We start from the raw sequence: 26511 nt of genomic DNA on the forward strand, positions 1-26511 counted from the left end.
GGGTAAGATATGACAAAATAATAATTTATAAATTATCAAGGGTTCATGAGGAAGGGGGAGCAGGGAGGGAGGGAAAAATGAACTGATGCCAGGGGCTTAGGTGGAGAGCAAGTGTTTTGAGAATGATGAGGGCAATGAATGTACAAATGTGCTTTACACAATTGATGTATGTATGGATTGTGATAAGAGTTGTATGAGCCCCTAATAAAATGATAAAAAAAAGAAAAGCCTATTATTTTGAGGACGAAGTTGCGCCTGATCCAAGCTGTGCCATTTTCAGTTGTCTTATAATTGGACCCTGAAAGTTGGACACTGAATAAGGAAGACTAAAGCAGAATCAGTGCATCTGACTTAGGGTATGGTGTAGAATATTGCAAGTACTGTGGATGCCAAAAGAACAAACAAATCTGTCTTGGAAGAAGCCAGAATGCTTCTTGGAGTAAGGATGGAAGCCTTTGGATATGTTATCAGGAGAGACCAGTCCCTGAAAAAGGACGCTATGTTTGGTAAGGTAGAGAGAGGGGCAGCAAAAAAAGAGGAAGGTGGTCGGCAAGATGGATGTACTCGGTGGCTGCAACAATGGGCTTGGATTGAGCAATTGTGAGGATCGCCCAGGACTAGGCAGTGCTTCATTTTGTTGTCCTCAAGGTCTCTGTGAGCTGGAATTGACTTGATGGCACCTAACTACAATGAAAAGCTTGCATGAGTAATACAGGAGGTAAAACATAAAGGAATGTTTTGTATATTAGGTAAAGTCATAAGGACTGATAATACTTGGGAAGTCCTCTTTTGTAGGAAGTAGAGGGTCAAATTAATAAGGAATAAAGTGATGTCTAAGTCTAAAGAACAAGAAAGACACACAGCTACTTTGATTCACTAAAGTCTGAAGAACACCGTACTCTTATAAGAGGTTAAATTCTGTCACCTTCAGGGGCCATTTGATGCTCAGGTCTTGCTTTATCGAACTTTACACAATAGCCTTCATAATGTAAATTTTAATATCAAAACTATAGCCTTTTCAGATGCTATCGATCACTTTATGTAGAATAATTCTGTGACAGCACCCAGTATTTTACCTCTATTATGTTTTAAAATTTAGTTTTATATTGTTGCACCCTTCAATAATTATTGTCGTCTTGAATATAAAGGATACTTTTTCTTTCTTTCTCTCTTTTAATGACCACCTTGTATTTTAAAACGGCTATTGTTTGCTCTGGCCTTTTTAATCTGCCCATGAGGAATTCCAGTCGAATGATAGGGAGCTGTGAAAATCCAGTTAGTGTGAGCTGTAATCTTTTTACTGGCTTTAAATAGTTAGAGTACCATGCAGACACCCTGCAGATAACTGAATCACAACATACAGTAATCACCTAAACATGGATCTGCCTTTGCTGTTATGGATCTCTGGTAGAAACCACTAATAACCATTTGCTTTTCAGAAAGAACTTTGCTCTTGATCTCAAATAAAATTAGTGTTAAATATTAAAAGTTATATTTTATAGGTAAGCAACCCCATTGTTTGTGAAAAGCATTGATTTCTGAAAATTTCATATTACCCAGTATTTATAATTTCTTCTGTCATAGTCAGGAAACCATCTTTACAGAAAAAGAATGTTTACAGTCCTTTAATCGTTCAGTCTCTGCTTCAGCTACTGCTAAAAGAAAACAAGACCTTAAGATAATCAGGCTTTGAACTTTTAGAAAAAGGCAAGAGGGAGAGTATATTCTCCCCCACTCCCTGCCTCCCTTCTTTTTTTCTTACAAAAACACTGATATCATTAATTCCGTTTATTGGATTTAGGTAGCAAAATATGGTCCAATAATACTGTCAAATGATAGTATATTTTCTGGATTTACAGTCTGCTTACTTTTTTTTTTTCAAGTTAAAAGATGGATCTCTCATCCATTAGATTCTGCATTAGAGTGATGAGAAATAGAGTGTGCCGTATGCCAGCGCCGCTTCCTAACTTCATTAGCTTTCCATTTTCTAATACAGCTGTTGATAACATTCTGGGGAAGTTTACAAAATGAAATTGGCTATTTGTTGAAGCCGAGATCCTTGTGCTGCTGGCATGATACATGCTATATTAAAAGTTTCTAAAATATTAGGAATCCTTTCTGTTGAATGTATTGTTCTGGACAGCAAACTTAAAACTCCTTTGTTTTGAGAGATTCATAAGATTGACCCCAGGACAGAGGTATCATGAAGATAGGTGCCTTTTCCTTTGGGATTCACTTGGCCTCCAGTGATTTTACAGCTCTCTACATGCTAGTCCTTCGGCACACTAAGGCTCCTTTTTCTTCATCAAGGAGCACCGGTTGCATAAGGGGTCCATGTTGGCTGTGATCTGCATAGTCAGCAGGAAGAAACTACCAGCCGCTCTGCAGGCTTTCTACTCCTGTAAACAGTTAACAGTCTTGGAAACCCACAGAGGGCTGCTGTGAGTCAGCATTGACTCCATGACAGCGATTGGTTTGTTTTGTTTCCCTAGAAATGGGGATTATGAGGCCTGTTGTGGTCAGTCCCCATGCTCTGTCTATATGTTATTTCCTGTAAACTTTTTATTATGTAAGTATTCAAATGTATAAAGAAGTAGTGTTAGTATGATGAACTATCTTTCTGTCCTTCTTTTTCACTTCCAACAATTTTTAACCTGTAGCTTCTCTTAGGTATTTTGGTGTTGAAGTATTTTTGAAAAAAATATTTTTGTTATATGCTAATGCCTCCATGAAAATTCTAAAAGTTGGTTATTTAGTGACTGATTAGCATTTAGTTGCACATTAAATAATACTAGGAATGACATTCTAAAGTCCATAATTTAAGAGCCATTATAATATTTATTTATAAAATAATATTTGTTTTATACCAAGTACAATATACAGTATATAAAGCATTCTGATGAGTATGCATTCCTGTGGAATATCTAGTAATTTACCAATAATGATATTATTACATCACTTACATGGCCTCTAGTTTCTTTGCCTCTGTCCTTACAGAGCCAAGCAGTCCATCATGTCCTATCTCCAAATCAGTTGTTCCATCATTCTTTGTAAGAAATTTTGGGCCATATTTAAACCCTAACCTTACCATTTTACTTTTCTATTTTACTTTTCATGTTTTATTTTCTTCTACAACAATGAAATAAGTGTATTTATTGTTTTCATTTGTGTTCTTACTCCAATTACCACTTGCCTTCTTAAGGTTTATGCTGGCTTATCTGGCTATACTACTTGTCAGGTTGTTATACTGTGTTACCTTGCCAGTTCCTGTGATGCTGGAAGCTATGTCTCTGGAATTCCAGATACCATCAGGGGCTCCCAAGGTAAACAGGTTTCTGCTGAGCTTCCAGACTTAAAACAGGCTTCAGAAGAAGGAAGAGACTGTCCTCTTCTGTGGGACTAGCCACTGAAAACCTTATGAATAGGAGTAAAACGTTGACAGATGTAGTGCAAGAAGATGAGTCTGTCAGGTTGGAGGGATCTCCAAAGGCAATTGGGGAAGAGTTGCCTTATCAAAGTAGAGTTGACCATAATGACTTGGATTGAGTGAGATTTCAGAACTGTCATTTGCTGGTGGTGTGTGACTCAAAATGAGAAGAAGCATTTCCAAAACAATAAAAGTCAGCATGTAGAATGTGTGGAGTATGAATCTAGGAAATTTGGAAGCTATCAGAGATGAAATGGATTGCATAAAGATTAATATTCTAGGTGTGTTAGTGTGGGTAAACTAGGGAAACAAATGCACAGCAATTAATGTATATGTAAACGAGAGTTTTATGTAAAGGGTAAATGTACATTAAGAAAGCATCTCGGGAATCATGGAGGTTCTCGCACAGAAGAAGGTCCCTGCTATTCCAGAAACCCTTAAAAAAGAGCGAAGGAATTTCGCAGAACTAAAGATCAAACGCCTAAGAAAGAAGTTTGCCCAAAAGATGTTTCAAAAGACAAGGAGGAAGCTGATCTACGAGAAAGCTAAGCACTATCACAAGGAACACAGGCAGATGGACAGAACTGAAATCCGAATGGCTCGCATGGCAAGGAAAGCTGGCAACTTCGATGTGCCTGGAGAACCCACACTGACGTTTGTTCTCTGGATCAGAGGTGTCAGTGGTGTGGCCCAAAAGTTCGAAAAGTGTTACATCTTCTTCGCCTTTGCCAGATTTTGAGTGACACCCGTGTTAAGCGTACCAAGGTTCAGTTAACATGCTGAGGATTGTGAAACCATACATTGCATGGGGGTAGCCAAACCTGAAGTCTGTGAATGAACTCATCTACAAGCATGGTTATGGCAAAATCAATAAGAAGCGTATTGCCCTAGCAGATAACACTTTGATTGCACAGTCTCGTGGTAAATGTGGCATCATCTGCATGGAGGAGCTGATTCATGAGATCTATACTGTTGGGAAATGCCTCAAAGAAGCAAATAGCTTCCTGTGACCCTTCAAATTATCTTCTCTATGAGGTGGGATGAAGAAAAAGACCACCCATTTCATAGAAGGTGGAGATGCAGGCAACAGGGAAGCCCAGATCAACAGGCTTATTAGAAGGATGAACTAAGGTATCTGCCATGATTATATTTGTAATCTGGTCTCAATAAAAGTGACTGCTTTCAAAGGGGGAAAAAAAAGAAGAAAGAAAGCATCCCAACCCAGTGCTGTCCAAGTCCATAATTCCAACATTAGCCCATATGTCTGACACCGATCTACAATGTCCTCCTTAAATCAATGCAAAATTTGGAAGCAGAGAAAAAGAAAGAATAATTGGGAAATATGGCCTTGGTGATAGAAATGGAATTGGAGATCACATGATAAAAGTTTGCAAGACCAAAGAATCCTTCATTGCAAATATATTTTTGAACACTATAAATGGGGCCTGTTGTACATAGACCCCCCCCCCCCCCAGATGGAATACTAGGAATCAAATGGTCTACATCAGTATCAGTAGCCAAACAAAGACAGCAGCTGACTGTGGAGCAGATTATCAATTGCTTATATGTAAGTTCAGAAGTTGAAAATTAAACAAGTCTCAGAGAATCAATATGACCTTAATTATCTTCCACCTGAATTTCCAGATCTTAGGAGCAAACCTAACACCTTGACTAATAGTGAGAGAAAACATAATGAGCTGTGGTTTGACATCAAGAATATCGTACACGAAGAAAGCAGAAGCTCATTCAAAAGTGTGGAAAGCAAGAAAAGACCAAAGTAGGTGTCAGAAGAGACTCTGACACTTGTTCTTGAACATGAACTAGCTAAAGCAAATAGATGAAAGAATGGAGAGTTGACAGAGAAGACAAAGCAATGCATTATAATTGTGCAAAGACCTGGAATTAGAAAAACAAAAAGAGCAGATTCAGCATATCTCAAGCTGAAAAAAACTGAAAAAATACTTGAAAGATTCTATGGACAATGTATTGAAAGGTGCAGGAAACATCAAAAGATGATGGAAGCATTATACAATGCCACTGAACCAAAAAGAACTAGTGACCATAGAACCATTTTAAAAGGTCGCACATGATGAAGAACTGGTGGTACTAAAGGCAAAAAAAATCCAGTCTGCACTGAAAGCAGTAACAAAGCACAAGACTCCAGGAATTGGCAGAATTGCTAAATAGCAATTTTTTAACATACTGTGAAACATTGGAAGCACTCACCTGTCTATGACAAGTACTTTAGAACATAGTTACACAGCAATGACTGGAAGAGGTCTATATTTGTACCCATTCCAAAGAAAGGTTATTCAAGAGAATCTGGAAATTATCAAGCAGTTTCATTTATATGATAGCGTGTATTTGATTTGCAGGAGAGGAAGAGTTTACCCCATTATTTGTTGGTCAATTTGTTGTACTGTGGTGGCCTATGTGTTGCTGTGATGCTGGAAGTTATGTTGTTGGAATTTCAAATGTCAGCATGATCGCCCCAAATGAGAGGAAGGAACCACTTAAAACGTTATGCATAGCTTCAAAACTTTCTCAGATGCTGAGGACCTGATAACTGAAAAGAGAACATTGTTGGAGAGAGTACCGGAAGATGGACACCACTGGTGGGGGGCACTGGAGATGTGACTGAGGAGGAGATGATTCCTCGGAGGGGCGTCTTCCTGGATGACATGAGTCTGGGAATGCCTGTTTCAGCGGAGCCTTTAGGATTTTCATTTGCTGATGGGACATAACTTAGAGTAAGGAGGAACAGCTGCAAAAGTCTGCTCATGATTGGTCCTTGCAATGTGCAGACTGTGAATCTAGGAAAATTGGAAGTGGTCCAAAATGAAATCCCAAAAGATTAATATTTTAGGCATTAGTGAGGGAGGTATGTTTATCCTGGCCCATAAACATATGTGGGGTTAAGTGAAGGGTGGAAAGATAAATGGCTTGGTGAGCCTCACCTTTTGAGTTCTCCGATTTCTTGCTTTGTGATGGTCGGACCCGGGTGCAGCTGCCTTAGCCAGTTCCCTGCTTCAGCTGGCAAAGCTCACTTCCTGTAAGACATCCCCAAGGACAAGCCATGGATCAAGCTCAATGCAGCCCTGGGTGCTGGAGCAGCTGTGTGGAGACCCCTGCCAGCACTGAGATGCTTACATGTTCACTGCTTCAGCCTTCCTCCTGCATTCGGCGTCATAGTGTGTCTTTTGTGAGATGGAGGAGGACTTTGTGGATTGGTGTTGGACATATGGGTTAATGTTGTGGGCTTGGGGTGGGTTGTTTTCTTGATGTGCATTTAACGTTTATATAAAACTCTCTCTTACAAATGAGTTTCTGTGGATTTGTTTCTCTAAAGTACCCAGACTAGCACAGTGAGCTAAAATGACTTGATATGGGACATTTTGAATCAGAAAACATATGATTTAAAATGCCTTGAATGACACAATCAAGAGGATTGGCGTGGCATTCATTGTCAAAAAGGATATTAGAAAATCATTCATGAAGTCCAATGCTGCCTGGATTAGTGTTATATATATTCACCTTCAAAGAAATCCAATCAATACAACTATTATTCAAATTTATATACGAAGCATATAAACTAGTGATGAAGAAATTCAAGAATTCTACCATCTTTAGGCTGAAATTGATCAAACATGCAATCCAGATGCATTGATAATTATTGGCGATAGGAATGCAAAGGTTGGAAACAGAGCAAGGAATGGTAGTTGGAAAATATGGACTTGGTGAAAGATGTTGGAGCAGAAGATGAAGTTGAAGTTGGAGATCACATCACAGAATTGTGTAAGACAAGTGACTTATTCATAGCAAATATCCATTTTCTTTGTTTTTTAATTTTAACAATTTATTAGGGACTCATACAATTCTTATCACAGTTCATACATATACATACATCAATTGTATAAAGCACATCTGTACAGTCTTTGCCCTAATCATTTTTTTCTCCTCTTTTCTTTTTTTACATTTTATTAGGCACTCATACAACTCTTATCACCATCCATACATATACATACATCAATTGTATAAAGCACATCCATACATTCCCTGCCCCAATCATTCTCAAGGCATTTGCTCTCCACTTAAGCGCCTTGCATCAGGTCCTCTTTTTTTTCCCCCCTCCCTCCCTTTTCCCCCCTCCCTCATGTGCCCTTGGTAATTTATACCTCGTTATTTTGTCATATCTTGCCCTATCCAGAGTCTCCCTTCCCCCCTTCTCTGCTGTCCCTCTCCCAGGGAAGAGGTCACATGTGGATCCTTGTAATCAGTTCCCCCTTTCCAACCCAGTCACCCTCCACTCTCCCAGCATCGTCCCTCACACCCTTGGTCCTGAAGGTATCATCCACCCGGGATTCCCTGTACCTCCAGCCCTCATATGTATCAGTGTACAGCCTCTGTCCTATCCAGGCCTGCAAGGTAGAATTCGGATCATGGTAGTTGGGGCGAGGAAGCATCCAGGATCTGGGGGAAAGCTATGTTCTTCATCGGTACTACCTCGTACCCTAATTAACCCATCTCCTCTCCTAAACCCCTCTATGAGGGGATCTCCATTGGCCGACACTTGGGCCTTGGGTCTCCACTCTGCACTTCCCCCTTCATTTAATATGGTATATATGTACATATACATATACACATATATACACATACATACACACACTTATATCGTTGTTTGTTTTTTTTTGCATGATGCCTTATACCTGGTCCCTTGGCACCTCGTGATCGCACTGGCCGGTGTGCTTCTTCCATGTGGGCTTTTTTGCTTCTGAGCTAGATGGCCGCTTGTTCACCTTCAAGCCTTTAAGACCCCAGACACTATCTCTTTTGATAGCCGGGCACCATCAGCTTTCTTCACCACATTTGCTTATGCACCCATTTGTCTTCAGCGATCCTATCATGGAGGTGTGCAGTCAATGATATGATTTTTTGTTCTTTGATGCCTGGTAACTGATCCCTTTGGGACCACTCGATCACACAGGCTGGTGTGTTCTTCCATGTGGACTTTGTTGCTTCTGAGCTAGATGGCCGCTTGTTTATCTTCAAGCCTTTAAGACCCCAGTCACTATCTCTTTTGATAGCCGGGCACCATCAGCTTTCTACACCACATTTACTTGTTCACCCACTTTGGCTCCAGACGTTGTGTCGGGAGAGTGAGCATCATAGAGTTCCAATTTAATAAAAGAAGGTATTCATGCATTGAGGGAGTGTTAGAGTAGAGGCCCAAGGTCCTTCCGCCACCTTAATACTTGACCTATAAATATAGACACATAGATCTATTTCCCCATCCTCCTATATAACAAATATCCATTTTCATCAACACAAAAGATACATGGACTTCTCTACCTGGAGCACAAATTGGCAACAATGGTGGGAAGAAATAATAGGGACGCTCAGTATCAACAGCTAAAACTAGGCTAGGGGTTTATTGTGGAACTGACCATCAATTCCTCATATGTAAGTGCAGGAGAAAACTGAAGAAAATTAAAATAAGTCTATGAAAGCCAAAATACAACCTTGAGTCTATGGACCCTGAATTTTGAGACTATCTCAAGTACAAATTTGACACATTTTACATTACTGAGAGAAGACCTGATAAACTGTATGAGGACATCAAGATTATCATTCATGAAGAAAGCAAAGAGTAATTAAAAGTCAGGAGATAAAAAAAACCCATCAAAGTAGATATGAGAAGAGACTCTGGAACTTGCTATTTCATTGCTAAAGCAAATGGAAGAAATGAAGAAGTCAAAGAGCTGAACAGAAAATTTCAAAGGGCAGCTAGAGTAGACATAGTAAAGTATTATCATGAAATGTGCAAAGACCGAGTATTAGAAAATCAAGAGAACTTACTTAGCCTATCTAAAATGGAAAGAACTCAAAAAATTAAAACTTTCAGTTGCAACCGTGAAAGATTCTGTAAAATATTGAATGATGCAGGAAGCATCAAAAGAATGTGGAAAGAATATAGAATCATTGTAGCATAAAGAACTAGTCTATATTCTATCATTTCAGGAGGTAGCATATGAACCACAACCAATTGTGCTGAAGGAAGAATGTTAAGATACACTGAAAGCATTAGTTGAAAACAAGGCTTTAGAAAGTGATGGAATGCCAATTGAAATATGCCCACTGGCTGATGAAGCACTGAAGCATTCATTCTTCTGTGCCAAGAAATATGGAAAACAACTCCTTGGCCAACTGTCTGGAAGAGATCTATATACCTATTCCAAAGAAAGGTGAGCCATTATCAATCTGATATCACATGCAAATAAAATTTTGTTGAAGATCATCCAACAACAGTGGCAGCAGTACATTGACAGGCAGCTTCCAGAGGTTCTAGATGGATTTAGAAGAGGATTTGGAACAAGGGATATCATTTCTGATGCCAGATGGACCTCGAATGAAAGCAGAGAATACCACAAAGATGTTTACTTTTTTTTTTTTTTTTTTTTAACTATCAAGGCATTGGGCTGTGGATCATAACAAACTATGGATAGCCTTGAGAAGAATGAGAATTCCAGATCACTGTATTGGGCTCATTTGGAACGTGTGTGTGTGTGTGTGTGTGTGTTGTGTGTGTGTGTGTGTGTGTGTGTGTATGGATCAAGAGACAGCTGTATGAACAGAACAAGGGCATACTGCACGATTTAAAATCAAGAAAGGCGTGCCACAGGGCTCTATCTGTATGCTGAGTAAATCATCAGAGAAGTTGGCTTACGGGAAGAAGATTGTGACTTCAGAATTGGAGGAAGGCTTAGTAACAACCTGCAATATGCAGATGACGCAACCTTGTTTGCTGAACGTGAGGAGGACTTTAAATGCTTGCTGGTAAAGATCAATGATTTCAGCCCTCAGTATGAATTTCAACTCAGTGTAAAGAAGACCAAAATCTTCACAACTAGATGAATAGGTAACATCTTGGTAAATGGAGAAAAGGTGGATGTTGTCAAGGGGTCTTTTTCTTGGTTAGAGCAACAATTAATGCTCATGGAAGCAGCCATCAAGAGATCAAAAGACATGTTGCACTAGGTACATCTACACAAGATCTCTTTACAGTATTGAAAACAAGGATGTTATTTTGAGGACTAAGGTGTACCATGGTGTTTTAAATTTCCTCATTTCTACATGAGAAAGTTCACCCTTGAATAAGGAAGATCGAAGAAGAATTGATAAATTTGAATTGTGATGCTGGAGAATGTTGAATGTACTATGGACTGCTAAAAGGACAATCAAATCTATCTTGGAAGAAGGATCGCATGACTTCGTCTTAAAAACTTTGGATATGTTGTCAGGAGAATTCAGCCCCATGGGAAGGACACCCTGTTTGTTAGAGTAGCTGGGCAGTTAAAAAGAGGAGGACCCTCAGGGACATGGATTTATTACCAGGACTGCAACAATGAGCTCAAATATAATATCTATATTGGGGACTTAACGTCGAACTGTGCAGTTTCCTTCTATTGTACATAAGGTTGTTATGGGTTGGAACTGAATAGATGGCAGCTACGAACAACAAGAACAACTAAATTTTGCTCAAGATCATTCAACAAAGATTGCATTAGTGTAATACCAGAAATTCAAGACAGATTAAGCAAGGGACAGGGAACGAGGGTTATCATTGCTGATGTAAGATGGATCTTGACTGAAAGCAGAGAATAACAGAAAGATATTTACTTATGTTATATTTACTGTGCATAGATGTTAGACTGTGAGCATCATAACAAATTATGGATACCACTTCAAAAATCTGAATTCCAGAACACTTATTTCATTGTACTCATGAAAAACTTATATGTGAAATACAGGCATGTATTGTATATACTTGAGTATAAGCCAAGTCGAATATCAGCTGAGGCACTTAATTTTACCACAAAAGCTGCACGAAAACTGTGCTGAAAAAATCAACTTATACATAAGTATATATGGTACATATGTAAATAAAAGGATGGGGAAATAGATCTATGTACATATATTTGTAGGTTTAGTATTAAGGTAGAAGATGGATATTGGGCCTTTACTCAAGTACTCCTTCAATGCAAGAACAGGGTCTAATAACCTGAGATTCCATGATGCTCATCTCCCTGATGTGATTGCTGAAGATAAAATGGGTGCATAAGTAAATATGGTGGAAAGAGTTGATGGTGCCTGGCTATCAAAAGATACAGTGTCTGGGTTCTTAAAGGCTTGAAGGTAAACAAGCAGCTATCTAGCTCAGAAGCAAAAAAGTCCACATGGAAGAAGCACGCAAGCCTGGGTGATAATGAGGTGTCGATAGGATCAGGTATCAGGCATCAGAGACTCAGAACAAAAAATAGCATATAATTGTGAACGAAGGGGAGTGCAGAGTGAAGACTAACAGCCTATCTGTAGACAATTGGACATCCCTTTACAGAAGGGTCACAAGGAACACGCAACTTTTCTCTAGTTCTTTAATGCTTCCTTCCCCCATACTATCATGAGCCCAATTCTACCTTACAAATCTGGCTAGACCAGAGCATGTACAGTGGTACAGATACAAGCTGGAAACACAGGGAATCCAGGACAGATAAACCCCTCAGAACCAATATTGAGGGTAGCAATACAAAGAACATAAGGGGAAAGTGGAGGGAAAAAGAAGGAACTGATCACAGTGATCTACATATAAGCCCATCCCAAGGGGATGGACAAAAGAAGAGTGGGTGAAGTGGGCATCAGTCAGTGTCTAAGACATGAAAAAAATATATTAATTATCAAGGGTTCATAGGGGAGAGAGGGTGGGGGAGGGCAGAGGAACAATGAGGACCTGATACCAAAAGGTCAAGTAGAAAGAAAATGTTTTGAAAATGATGGCAACAAATGTATAAACGTGCTTGACATATTGGATGTATGTATGGATTGTGATAAGTGTTGTATGAGCCCCAATAAAAGAATTATTTTTAAAAAGAGAAATATATGGCTTAAAATCAGAAAGATGTTTGTGAGGGTTCTATGCTTTTACCATTTTCATTGAATATGTTGAACTAATAATCTAAGAAGCTGTATTATATAAAGAGGAACAGAACATCAGGATCGGAGGAAGACTCATTAACAACCCTGAGACTTGCAGATGCCACACCTCGCTTGCTGTAAAGTGAGGAGGACTTGAATCACTTGCCAATGAAGATCAAAGATTGCAGCTTTCAATATGGATTACAACTTAATGTAAACCAAACCAAAATTCTTACAACTGGGCCAAGAGCTAATCCCATGATAATTAGAGAAAAATTAAAGTTATCAAGGAATTTGTCGTTTGATTCCACCATAAGTACTACTGGAAACAGCAGTCAAGAAAGCACTTAATGTTGTATTTGGCAGATTTGCTACACAGGCCTCTAAGAGTTGAAGAGCAAGGTTATCACTTGGAGAACTCAGGTGCACCTCACCTAAGTCATGGTATTTTTAGTCACCTCATAGTCTCATACACATGTGAACGTTGGGCAGAGAATAAACAATCCAGAAGAGGAATTTGAATCATATTGCTGGAGAAGAATATGGCAACTCTCATAGACTACTGGAAGAACAAAGAAGTCCAGTGTGGGTGAAGTCCAGTCAGAGTGCTCCTTAGAAACAAGAATGACAAAGCTTCATCTTAGGTCCTTTGGACATTTTTATCAGGTGAGACTAGCTCTTGGAAAAATACCCCATGCTTGGTAGAGTAGAGGGGCAGCAAAAAATGAGGAAAATGGGCTCAGACATAGCCATGTCTTTGAGGACTGTACGTTGACCAATTGTATTGGCTTGCTATGGGTCGAGCCTTCTGAATGGCACCTAGTAACAGCGTGTATATGAGGCGGTCTTCAAAAAGTTCATAGAGAAATTCTCTTCACTTTCTAACTTCAGTTTTCCATGAGCTTTTTTGGAAGCTGCCTCATATTTGCTCCAATATCAAGTTCTCCTTCTGCTGGATAGTTCTTAACAGAACACACATAACTTACAATTCAGAAAAAAAAAAATCTTCTGAATCCAGTCTTGACATCTCATGTCAACCAGCTACTTTTTTATCTCCATGATAATTACAGCAGAATTTCTATGGATTATTTTTTTCATTTTATATCTCTCACTCTTCAACACAAGTGAGTTTCTGTTTTCACCTTTCCCCAAAACCGTTTTTATCAAAAGACCTGTATTTTCTCAAACCTGGTAGGGACTTCTCTCATTGGCTTACAGATATTTTCAGCAGAGTTCTTCATTCAATTTTTGTTTTATTCCTTTTTAATCCCTTTTCTCCCCCACCCAATTTTTAGTTTTGAAGTACATCCCTCCTTTGGTGTGCTACAATACTCTCTTTGACTGACATCTCCACCTCCAACCATTGAAATTGTTCAAGCCTTGGCAACTTGGTGCACTAATTTTTCAGTCTCTTTTCCTATGGTAGGGCATGATACATTTTTTTTTGTAAAGGTCCAAATAGTAAATGTTGTAGGCTTTGTGGGGTACAAAACAAAACAAGAATAATACATAAACACTCTTATACAAGAAGAGAAAAACAAATTTTAGACAATTCCTAGTGAATAAAATTAAAAACTATAAAAACAGTAATTACTTACTCTCTCCCTACCTGTTTACTCTCACTGATGACACTTTCATCCAAACTGCTGTCAGATTCTAACTGAGCTTTAGTCTACTGACCTAAGTGACTTCCTTACTTCAATTTATACTCTCTGTATACCCAATAATCCACACAGCAACCAGAGGGATCTCTTAAAACAGAAACAAATCCGATTTTTCCACCCTCTGCCAAAGTTTTTCAGTGATTTCCTTCTCTCTGTCCTTCATTCTTTAATCATTTTATTGGTGGCTCGTACAGCTCTTAGCACAATCCACCCATCCATTGTGTCAAACACATTTGTACATATGTTATCATCATTTTCAAAACATTTTCTTTTCATTTGAGCCCTTGGTATCAGCTTCTCATATTCTGCATTCACTTCCCCCCTTCCCTTCCTCATAAAGCCTTAATAATGGACAAATTATTTTTTCATGTACACCGACTGATTTCTCCCTTCACCCACTTTTCTGTTGCCCATCCCCAGAGAGGGGGTTATATGTAGATCATTGTGATCAGTCTGTCTTTCTCCCCCCATATTCCCCTTCCCCTCCTGGTTTTGCTACTCTGATTATTGGTCCTGAGGGGTTTATCTGTATTTCCTGCTCTTATCTGTACCAGTTTACATGCTCTGGTGTAGCTGGATTTGTAAGATAGAATTGGGTTATAATAGTAGGGGGGAGGTACTGCACCCTCACTGGCTATCTCTTCCTTGTGACCTTTCTGTAAGGGGATGTCTAATTTTCTATAGATGGGCTTTGGGTCTCCACTCTGCACTCCCCCTCATTCACAATGGTAGGAATTTTTGTTCTGTTTCTTTGATGCCTGATACCTGATCCCATCGACACTTCATGCTCACCCAGGCTGGTGTGCTTCTTCCATATGGACTTTGTTGCTTCTTAGCTAGTGGCTGCTTGTTTATCTTCAAGCCTTTCAGCTTTCTTCACCACATTTACTTATCCACCTGCTTTGTCTTCAATGATCATGTCAGGAAAGGGAGCATCATGAATACCAGGTTATTACAACCATGTGTTCTTCCATTAAGGGAGTACTTGAGTAGAGGCCCAATATCCATCTTCTACCTTAATGCCTAACATATAAATATATATGTACTTAGATATGTTTCCCTATTGTTATGTATAAATATGTTTACATATGTACTTGCCTATATTTAGACCTCTATAAATGCCCTTTGCCTCGTTCTTTCCTCTATTTCCTTTTCCTTTTCTCTTTTCCCACTGTCATGTTCAGCCTTCATTTGGGTTTCACTGATTCCACTGCATTACATTGCCCTTGATCAAGCCGTACCAGTTATCCTATGTCCTCCTCACCATTGATTTTAGATCACTTGTTGTTCCCTTGTCCCTGGGTTTATTAACACCCACTTCCTTCCCCACCCCTATGCTCCCCCTGGAACCAGAACTGTTGGTCCCGTTTTTTTGTCCTCTGGATTGTTTATCCCACCTATCTTATCTTGATAGAAATGCAGAGACAATAATAAGCACAAAAACAAGACAGATCAAAAGAAAACCCCAAAACAAAACAACAAAAAATCCAAAGATAAAAAAATTAAAAGCCTATAAATAGTTCCAAGTCTATTTGTTGACACTTAGGAGTGTTTTCTGTTGGAGTCTGATGGGATGCCACGCCCTGGCCCCAAAGTCTATATTTGGTATTCCCTGGGGACTTCATTGCTTTGCTCCCCTTGCTGCTTTCTTGCACGCCCTTAGTGTCCCCCCACCCCCCCCGTGTAGTGGGGTCAGAATGGGCACAATTCCTGCAATGCCTCCAGCTTTGTGTTACTGAGGGATGTTGTGTCTCACGGTGGGGTTAGTCTTAAGGTCCTCTCTGTGCATTGGGTGCTCTGAGCAAGAATATTGTCCTAGGGGCTTGGTGGGCCAGGATGTGTTCTATCTCCTTCCCTCTTCGTTTGCTCCTGTGTGCTCTGATCAGATGCGCCCCTCTCCCTGAGCTGTAGCTTTAGTGCTGTCCTCTGAAGTGCATTCTTCTCGGGAGAGTGTCCAAGTTGCTGGGATTGGGACCAGCCCCACAGACGTCTCTATTGATTCCCTGCTTCAGGCCAGTATGTTGCATTCATGTCTTGGCACACCCGGTTGAAATCTGGTTTCAGCCATTTCTTATTGAATTACTTACATACCTTGGATTTCTGTATCTTTTATGTCAAAGTCCCATGGAATTGGCAATTTCCCCATATCTCCTACCACCTATTGTTCTTTAACCACATTTACCCATTTCTGTTTGTAGAGCATACTGGAAACCTCATTCACTACAGCTATGCAGTTGCTGTTGTAGTTGTGTGGAATGCCCAGCCAGGCCTTTGTGTTTGACCATCTAATCCTTATTATTAAGTCTTAGTTCAATTGTAGTTATCATAATTTCAAGAGACTTTTTTGAATTTTTCTGATCATGTAATATAAATTAACAGTCTCATGTTTCTTTAACATTTATATTCCTCAAGGCAATTCTCTAATGTCTAACTTGTTAGAGCTTGTTAATACAGAATATCAGCTTCCTGAGGGCAGGGTCCTTGTTCCAGTTCTATCAATAGCGCTTGGCATATGAATGTTATAAATGTTACTGAAGTGATATTTATTCATAAACAAATCATTATGTTACTTGAATTTAAAGTTCCAATTTCTTCAGTAGATTTTATAAGCCTCACATTCTTAAAAGACACTTGTATGTCTTAAAGTGATTTTTTAAACAGTATATCCTTCGTTTAAAAAAAAATTAAAACGGGGCGGGAGAGGTAAAAGAATACCTGCTACCAAGGACTCAGTAGGAAAAAGGTTTTGGGAATGTTGATGGCAACATATATACAGATGTTCTCAATACAATTGATGACGGATTGTTATAAGATTTGAACAGCCCCCCCCCCAATAAAATGGCTAATAAATAAATATATTAAAAAGTGTTCCCATTTAGCTTCCCACTTATAATCTACTCACCAGAATCAACCCTCTTTGGTATTTAGATGCACACTTAAGTGCTTTTAGGTTGTGTTTATGCATTATAGTATATGTTACATAAGTGGAAATGGACTGTACAGATTCCTACAATTTGATTTTTATATTAATGAGCACTAAGGTCTAGTTTCAACCTTGAAATTGCAAAATATTTTTGAAGAGTAAATGATTAAAATGCGATTAGAATATTAAAACTCTTCTTAGTATCCTTGAAGAAATACAACTAGATGGAAAATATCAAGAGCACCATAGCAATCCAGATGGAGTTCAGTGCCGGGAGTTCCCACTGGAGTCTTTCTTCCTTATGTGTACGTACATGGGAGTGGCCCTAATGGATTTTAAAATCTGAAAGGTATTTTTACCAAAGGGTATCACTTATGTTAAATAAAGGGGTAACTGTTGAATGATAAAGGATCTGGTATTTTCTATAAAACCTGTAACCAGTACTTCTCATAGAATTCACTTCTATAAACAAACAATGAAAGCATATGCTCACAATGTGGCAGATGATCAGGCAGCTTAGTTTGAGAGAAGAAAAGCATCAAAGCTCACTTTATTTTCAAAGCTGAAAAGGTATAGAAGGCATTGTGAAGAGAATTTATGACCCGTCCTTTCATCTTGCTTTGTAACATGGGTTGTTGTTGCCATGATGTGATGATACTCTTCCTAATTGCAGCCTATGCTAGCCATTTCCATTTCTCTCTTCTTCCTATCCAGTTCTGCCTTCTTTATGCTGGAGCAAAAGCTGCCCTTTGGATCTTTTGTGGTTGGCTTCTTTTGAGGTGTGTGTATCTCCCTGGTGTTGCTGTTCACTTTTATAGGGCTGTCTCTCTTTGGTTGAAAATTGAGCTCTGACATTGAAGACCTGAAGACTAAGTGCCACAGACTCACAGGTTCCACCAGCCTCTGTCAGACTGTAAGCCTGATCTTCCTATGATTTTGACTTTTACTGTGCATTTTTTTCTAGTCTAGCCAGGATACTCGATTAAGATCTCTTTTAGAATATTTGGTAGGGGTATCCTGGTTTTTCTGGTCTTAGAGACCAGGAGGGCTCCGAGGACTCAGCCCTTTGGACTGATTGTGTACATGCATATGTGCTTTTCTTCACTCTGCTCCATATCGAGATGGAGTTGCGCCTTCTGTGGCTGTTCATAGGTTTTAAGACATCAGTCACTATTTATGAAAATAGGACACTACATTGTTTCAATTGATTTGGTTGCCCTTTATGACCATGGTCCAGCAAAGGTAGTGTGAAGATGACTTATGTAGCTGATTGTAGTGTCATATGATTTAATAAATTGAAAGGCCCTTTAGGAATCACTGGAATGAAGAGCAAACCAGCTTTTCAGACCAAAGGTCGACAATATATTTTTTCCCTTTTAAAGGTCTAGCTTTGTGACTATACAGTTTCTTTCATAGCTCTTCAGCTCTGTTGTCTTGTGACAGCACCAATGAGCAATGCATGAAAAATAAATATGGCTGTGTTGTGAAAAATAGTAAAAAAAAAAAGGGTACTGACCAGTATAACCTATGGACTAAAGTTTGCCAATTCTTGATCTAGATTGGCACAGTGGTCTGCAAAATAAGCAGCAAACATTTTTTTTTCTTTCATCCTTTATAAGTTCAATACATTTCCCCTAACATATATGTATATTTGTGCTAGCTTACTTAAAAATTAAATATACATAGTATTCTAGATAGTATTTTACATGTAGTTGTCTACATATAGCATGTAGTATGTTATATACTATTTTATTTATATAATATGGCATTATTTAAAATGCTTTATATTTATAAATGCATATTAACTTATGTAAGGATACCTGTTTTTTTTTTTTTTAAAGAAGCTCTGTTGACATGGTGGTTAAGCTGCTAACCAAAAGATTGACACTGTGAATGTCCAGCTGTTCTATGTTCTCCGGGAGAAAGTTGTGGCAGTCTGCTTTGTAAAGATGTATAACCGTGGAAGCCCTTGGGAGCAGCACAACTCTGCTCTGCGGGATTGCTATGAGTTGGAATTGACTGGATGGCACTGGGTTTAACTAGGTTTTTGGTTTGGTGTCTTTAAACAGTTGATAGTTTTTGTATGAAATTGCAGTTTTAAACTTTTTTATACTTAAATCTTCAGGTATACGTTTTACCCTTTCACAGAGTAAATTCCTAGCAGTTGAACTTGGTAGGACAATGGGTACAGACTTTTCTTTCCTTCCTTCCTTCCTTCCTTCCTTCCTTCCTTCCTTCCTTCCTTCCTTCCTTCCTTCCTTCCAAGATTAATGCACATTTTGCTTTCCAAGAAATCGCCACTCCCTTTATCATCAGTCTTGTTGCCATCAAGTCAGTTCTGGCTTATAGCAACCCTACATAGAGCATTTAGGACTAAATCAATATTAAAGGTAGAAGCCTCATCTATCTCCTGCAGAGTTGTCTATGGGTTTGAACTGCCAACCTTGTGGTTCGCCACCCAGTGCCTAACCCACAGGGCTCCTCCTCCTTTATTGGCAATGGCTAAGGGTTCATTTTAGATAAGATCTGGTGTGTTCAGGGTAATATGGCCACATCGATTATTTTTGTTAGGTGCCATCAGGTTGGTTCTACCCCATAACGACCCTCCCTCTGTACAACAGAACAGCACTGCACACTCCTAGGCCATCCTCACAATCTCTCCCTCGCCCAAGCCCATTGTTGTAGCCACTGTGTCAATCCATTTCATAGAAGCCCTTCCTCTTTTAGCTGCCCTCCACTTTACCAAACATAGTGTCCAACGACTGGTCTCTCCTGACAATATGTCCAAAATGTGGAAGACGAAGTCTCTTTATCCTTGCTTCTAAGGAACACTCTGGCCGTACTTCTTTCCAGGCAGATTGGCTTGTCCCTTTAGCAGTCCATAGTACTTTCAATATTCTTCTCCAGCAGCACAATTCAAGTGCATCCACTTGTCTTCAGTCTTCCTTATTCGATGCCCAACTTTCACAAGCATATAAAACAATTGAAAAGACCACGCTTGGGGTAGGTTCACCTACAACTTTGCCTTTCAATATTCTAAAGAAGTCTTGTGTAGCATTTTTACCTAATGCAACATGTCTTTTGATCTCTTGACTGCTGTGTCCATGGGCATTGATCGTGGGCCCAAAGCAAGACAAAATCCTTGACAACTTTAACTTATCCGTGTGTTTATTATGTTTTTATTATTTATTACCTATTTATTATGTATTTCCTATTGGCCCGTTGAAGATTTCGGTGGTTTTTGCGTTGAGTCACCAGCAGTGCCTCACATCCTCATGGTCGGCAAGCAAGGCTGTGTCATCTGCATGCAGCAGGTTGTTAATAAGCCTTCCTCCAAACTGTGCCACATTCTTTTTAATAGAAGTCTGTTTGTATAGACTAAGTGTGCATTTTTAATTTGTTCCCAAATGTTATTACTCTAGCCAAAGACTTGTTTTTGGGAATCCACAAAATAATTAGAATTACAAATATGTAGTATAGTTGCTGTTACTTATTTTAATAGATGGCAGAAATTAATCCTTGTCATATGTGAGCATAATACCATTTCCACAGGGGAAGTTAATGATAGCATCCCTAACTTATTAAGAAAAAGGAAGGATTCTGGAAAATTGAAGGAACAATAGCTGAATACTCAGAAAATAGGTAATGTAGTGCTTCAGTGAAAGCATTTCAGTCTCTTATTCTTATATTGTTGTCTAATAGACATTGGTTAATTGATCAGTTATCCCAAGAGACAGGTACCACTGTTAGAGTTTTATATATGTGAGGGATAAACCATTAAGAATTATATACTTTGGTTTTAGATGGCTTAAGGTTTTAATAATTTAAGCCAGTGGGGGAGGGGGATGCAGCCGTCTGTTAGTTCATGTTTTTGCAGTGACTTCTTTCCCACCATGAGCGCTCAATCCTGATGTCACCACTGCACTAATTATTAAAATTGGCATCACCTAAGCAAGGTGCATGGGTGTGCATGTGGTTATGTAATTTGATCCATATATTTCCTGAATTCATAGACCGTTTTAATCTAAAATCCATGGTTATCTGAATGATTCTCATTTTGGAAGGTACACATCTAATAGAATATTTTAAAAGACTAGAAATATATTACAGAAAAATCATGTCAGACAGAAGTCTTAGCACTTGTTCTAAGTATACAAATTAATAATTTTACCATGTCTAACATAAAAGTAAATCCTGGTTGTGTGTGGCTAAAGCACGCAGCTACCCACAAGGTCAGCAGTTCAGACTCAGCAGCCACTCTGTGGGAGAAATGTGTGGTAGCCATCCTTGTAAAGATTCCCAGACACCCAAATTCACTGCCACGGCATTGATGCCAGCTCATAGCGACCCGATACGACAGGGTGGTACCATCTCATGAGCTTGTGAAGCTGTAACTGTTTGTGGGAGTAGATAGCCCTGTCTTTCTCCCATGAAGCAGCTGGTGATTTTGAACAGCTGATGCTTTTGAATCGCCGCTCAACTCTGTAGCCAATGTGCCACCAGGGCTCCTCCTGTAAAGGTGACATCGCCTTGGAAACCCTATCAGGCAGTTTTGCTCTGTTTGACCACGTTACTCTCACCTCAGTAGCAATGGGTTTGGGTTTAGGATTTAACAGAATGCATTTCCATATATTTTGACAATTGATACATTTTTCTTTATTTTCCAAACAAAAATTCTACCCACTGCCATTGAATCATTTCTGACTCATGTCGGTCATGTATAGGGTTTCTGAGACTCTAAACATTCACGGCAGCACATGGCCCCTTTGAACTGCTGACACTTGTTGGAAGCCCACAGTGATACCAGAACCCCTTGTATGAAATGTCATTTTGACTATACATTTGCATACCTCATAAAGCTGTCTTATAAGTTTTTCAGCTTATCGACAAGTAGAATAATGTTGCTCGGGGGGCCAGGAGGAGCAGGGTACAGAGTAGTGGGAGGGGGTAAAAGGGAGATGATGTCAAAGAGTCTAGGAAGAAAAAGTATGTTTGATAACTGATTGTGGAAGCAATTGTACAATTCTGCTTGACGTGATTGAACTATGGAATGGCATCTATATTAATTCCCAATTAATTATAAATTAATAAAAAATCTTAAAACCATAGATCCAGGAATGAGTTTGGGGCTAAATCCTAGCTCAAATTTAAGAAGATTTAGTTCTTACATCGTGGCACTGCTTTGATGCCCCCTAGGTAGATAGGAGTGTTATAGCAAAATGTAGTAAAGAAATTAGATGGTACTGGGCTATCAGCTAAAATAACACCGGGGGTCTTAAGGGCTTGTCTCCAAAGCCATCATAAGTATTGCAACCTAAATTGTGAGAATTCTGTTTGCAGAAAACTCTGGATTACAATAGGAGCCAAAAATGTATTTGTGGGAAATAAGGCTACAGTGAATTTCCTCAATGCCCAATTGAGGGCTGGGGGGATAGTGATTACTAAACAGAGTGCATTGCAGAGATGACTGTAGAAGTGTAAAGGCATAAATCTGACTTGATCAGTTAAAACTTTGTCAGTTGGTCCCCTTGCTCTCTGATGCATGCTGGACCTGATTTGGTTTTCAATATTTTCTGTATTTTTGTTGTGTTGTGTTTTGTTTGTTCGTATTGGGGTATATCTCAGAGGTGTTATGTCATTGGAAGTTACCCTCTTAAAATTATGTTATATAAAAAACATTTAAAATATGTTATATGTTTTTTGTTTTTTGGTATTTAAAACCCAGGGTTGACGGACCTATAGGGACCGCAAATAGAATAAGAGTTTTGGGGTGGGGGGTACAGCGGTGGTGGTGGAGAACTCGAGCCCAGGAAGAAACAGAATTTTTGGAAACTTGACTTTGTTAGCAGTTGTACAATTCTGCTTGACATGACTAAACGTTGGAATGTTATATGTATTAACTCCCAATTAATAATAAATTAATTTTATAAACATGTAGAAGCCTAATGTTTCTATATACAAGGACACATGGTGCTCTGGACACTACTCAGAAAATAATTTTAACTCATATTTTAAGGCCTGCCTAATATCCTTAGTTAGTATCAGCAAAACAAGGTGAGCAGTTTAGATAATCTTGAACATCTCAGAGGGGGTGGCAATCATGTCATTTAAATATCGTGATAAAGCCTGGCCAAATACTAGACAAGTGATCACAGCACTTGATATGAGATTTGGAGCTCAGTGACTCTTGACTGTTTACAAAAAGAATCAAATTTGTGCTCAGAGGGAATATTTATGCCAATGAAGCCATTCAAAATGTTTTGGTTTAACTAGGAGAAGCATTGGCTGGTGTTTTGGGTCATGGCCTTGGTGATTGGAAAGAAGGCTATCTTTCCAGTTGACTACTTTCAAGAAGACACTATTGATTGGGTAAAGTGGCTGAGTGAATACCATAAAACGTAAACAGTTAGATAAAGATTCTATCCTCGTTCTTTTTGAACCAGCAAAGTGTTTATGACTTGGAAGAGAAACACAAATTCACAATTGCAAATGAGGCGAGAAGATGAAATATTCTTTAATTTTCGTTCCTTATTTTCTTACTATATCCCCCGGGAGTTTATCATCTTGAGGTAGGACCAAATGTTCTCTCCAAGGTTCTTTCTCACCAATCAGTCCTGTCTCCTTTTCAGGGTAGATTTACCTGTACTGTCCTCAAGTTAGTATCAACTTAGTAAGAATCTGTCTATTCGTATCTTTGCAACTTCCCCGACAAGTTTAATGACCAAGACTTGCGAATTTGCGTAATGGAATAACTCTTGACTACCTAAAATTAATACTATACTTGGTATCGTATCATGGTGTAAGGCAATTTCCTATTTTGTATTTAAGAGTGTTGTAACTGAATCATAAACAATTTAAGTTTGTGTACATCATTACTTTTTATATCCTCTGCTTGATAAATGCTTGTGTCTGCAAAAATCAGTATTAAAATTTAGCTTCAAAGAATTCATGAAGAGAAATATAATGAAATCTTGATATATACAAAAGACAAATCCCAGCTCATTTCTTTTATGCAAATGAATTTGATTTAGACATAATTCCCCAACATCACCATGAATTTCCATCTGTGTAACCCTGATGATCTTAAGCAGTCTGCAGTTACCTCATGCTCTGGGCTATATTCACTCTGCATGTATGGAAACTGTGACTATCTTAACACTTTAGATGACGATATGAATAGCAATTGTTTGTTGATCTTATTCTCTATCTCCCTGGATAACCTGCTGTCTGCCAACGCTGCGTAAGTGGCAGATAGCTTTTGTCATCCCTTATCCAAGCTGTACACTTGTAAGGAAGAGCAGGGATAATCGCCTCAATCTAATTAGGGGTTAAAAGAGGCCATGACTGTGATGTGGCAGTGAGACACCTTACTGTAGCAATCCTGTTTGCATTAGAAAAATAAGGTTGTCATATTGATTATTCAAATTGGCTTGTATTGGCCAAGCCTCGGTGGTTTGTACTGCAGCTGAAGCAGTTGAAGAACCCTGCTATTCACAGAAGACCTGTGCTATAGCATGTATTATATTGTAGCTGGTTTCCAACTTAGGATTTTAAAAATGAAAATAGAGTTTAATCAGGCGATTTAAAGGTTAAACTGATCATCAGAGACTGATGTTTGGCTTCTACCTGTGATAGTGGCACTAGGAAATTTTGAGTAAGTGAAGCGCTAGTGACATTTTAAGTCTCTAACAAAATAAATAAAAATGTTATTTGAGATTACTTTTTTCTCTTGATGATACACACTTTAATATCTAGATGCAAAAAGATAAAGATAATTGAAAGTAGTGATGGTTAAGTGTATGGTTAACACAAAGGAGGCTTTCTGTTTTAAGTGATGCGGACACTGGACTTTTTCTTTATTCTACCTCCTACTTTCTTGTCAAAGGATGGACTGGACCAGTAGAGGTGGACGTTTTCCTATCCTGCTCTCTCCCTCTTTTCTGTTCTAGCAGTTTCTCATTGTTTTCCTCTTTCTCTTGAATATTCTTGACTATCGATATGTTCATAGAACTAAACTAGTTATGGTGATAAACAGAACATGCTTCAAAATTTCTTGTTATAAATATCATAAATGAATTTCTCCCAAATATTCTAGTTAACTGTAAGACCAGCTATATATGGGCAGCCTATACTTGATATGTTTAACTCTGGGCATGTTGATAACTTTTTAGGAAAACCTTTATTATGGAAACAATTTTGAGAGTAAAGAAATTTGTTATCAGTGGGTTTTCTTTATAAGTATTCATAGAGTTATTTTCATTGAACTTGTTTCAGTCAGTTGTAGTTAGGATTTTGTTGTTCAAGTTGTAGCATCTTTGATCAATGGGAACCTCTTGAGATTAGTTTCTGGGTGCTGTATACATGACCCCATCAGTTTAAAATGATCATTTTTATCTCAGTCTCAGATTGAACACTTTCTGTCCCAGACCCTAGAATCAGCCACTTGATTCAGATAATGCTGGATCTTTCTTTGGTAATGGTATTCAGAGATCAGAATATGGTGCTGATAGCTTTGCTACAGTGGAGACACCATGTTCCAGTGAATCTAAGATGTGATCAATTGTAATTTATGTACTGCTTAGTAAAAACACTGCCAATTGACGTTAAGACGCCATTGAATGCAAGAAGAATCTTGATTTGGGATGTTAGATTAGGATACAAAACATGTATCTTAGAATCAATGAAATGTGATATACTAAATCTTGAGTTCATATTATTTTTTCTTTTAAGTTGAAAATTAATATTACAGGATTTCTACACATGTATTTTTTCTTTCAGTTAATGTCTGTGTAACTAACATTAAAATTATTTGTTTGCCTTATTTTGATGTGACTTTCATAAACGTTTTTAAAAATGTTCATTAACAGTGAGATAGAAATTAGAAATAAAGCTTTAGCTAAAAGGATCTACAATTAAACTAGAAAAATCAACCACGAGTAAGTGAATTCATCCAGTAATACAAAGGTAATTCAATATTGTGAAATTTATTAGTATAATTTATCATGATATTAACAGTTCAAAAGAGTTTATTGATGCTCTTCTCCACATCCTTTACTTTCGATAATATAATTTAGTGGTAAAATTCAAATAATTACGTAATGTTTTATGAGAGGGCTTCAAATAGTTAATGGAAAAATTTAATGAGGAGATAACTTAATTTATTCATTAACTTTTCATGCTTCCTCTTACGTAAGGTACATTTTTATTGAGAGTTAATTTATATAAAATACAGATCTTCTATACAGAGTCCAGTAAGTATTAACAGTTGACAAGTGCATTCACTCATGAATTCATTCCTATACTTTTTTTCTGAAAGTTCCTTTACCCTCTTTTGCAGTCAATTCTTAGCCCCATTCTCTACAGGTAAATAATGTTTTGATTTTATCTACATAATACTTGTTATGCAACTTTCATATCATTGGTGACTTATAATACTCATTTGCATCTGTTATCTTTTTCACAGATTCATTTTTGAGATTCAGCCTGGTTAATTTGCTCCTTTTGTTGCTCATATTTCATTGTATGAA

The 26511-nt window shown here is 38.4% G+C and overlaps 1 protein-coding gene and 1 pseudogene across 1 annotated transcript in view; both read left to right on the forward strand.

The window, feature by feature from the left end:
• The window catches only part of RSRC1 (arginine and serine rich coiled-coil 1), a 463476-nt gene that overhangs the window by 141314 nt on the left and 295651 nt on the right, over positions 1–26511 (forward strand). The window lies entirely within an intron of this gene.
• On the forward strand, positions 3933–4561 carry LOC142447185 (large ribosomal subunit protein uL30-like; annotated as a pseudogene).

This window comes from Tenrec ecaudatus, chromosome 4 (genome assembly GCF_050624435.1).
Source record: "Tenrec ecaudatus isolate mTenEca1 chromosome 4, mTenEca1.hap1, whole genome shotgun sequence".
In the NCBI taxonomy this organism is placed as follows: Eukaryota; Metazoa; Chordata; class Mammalia; order Afrosoricida; family Tenrecidae; genus Tenrec; species Tenrec ecaudatus.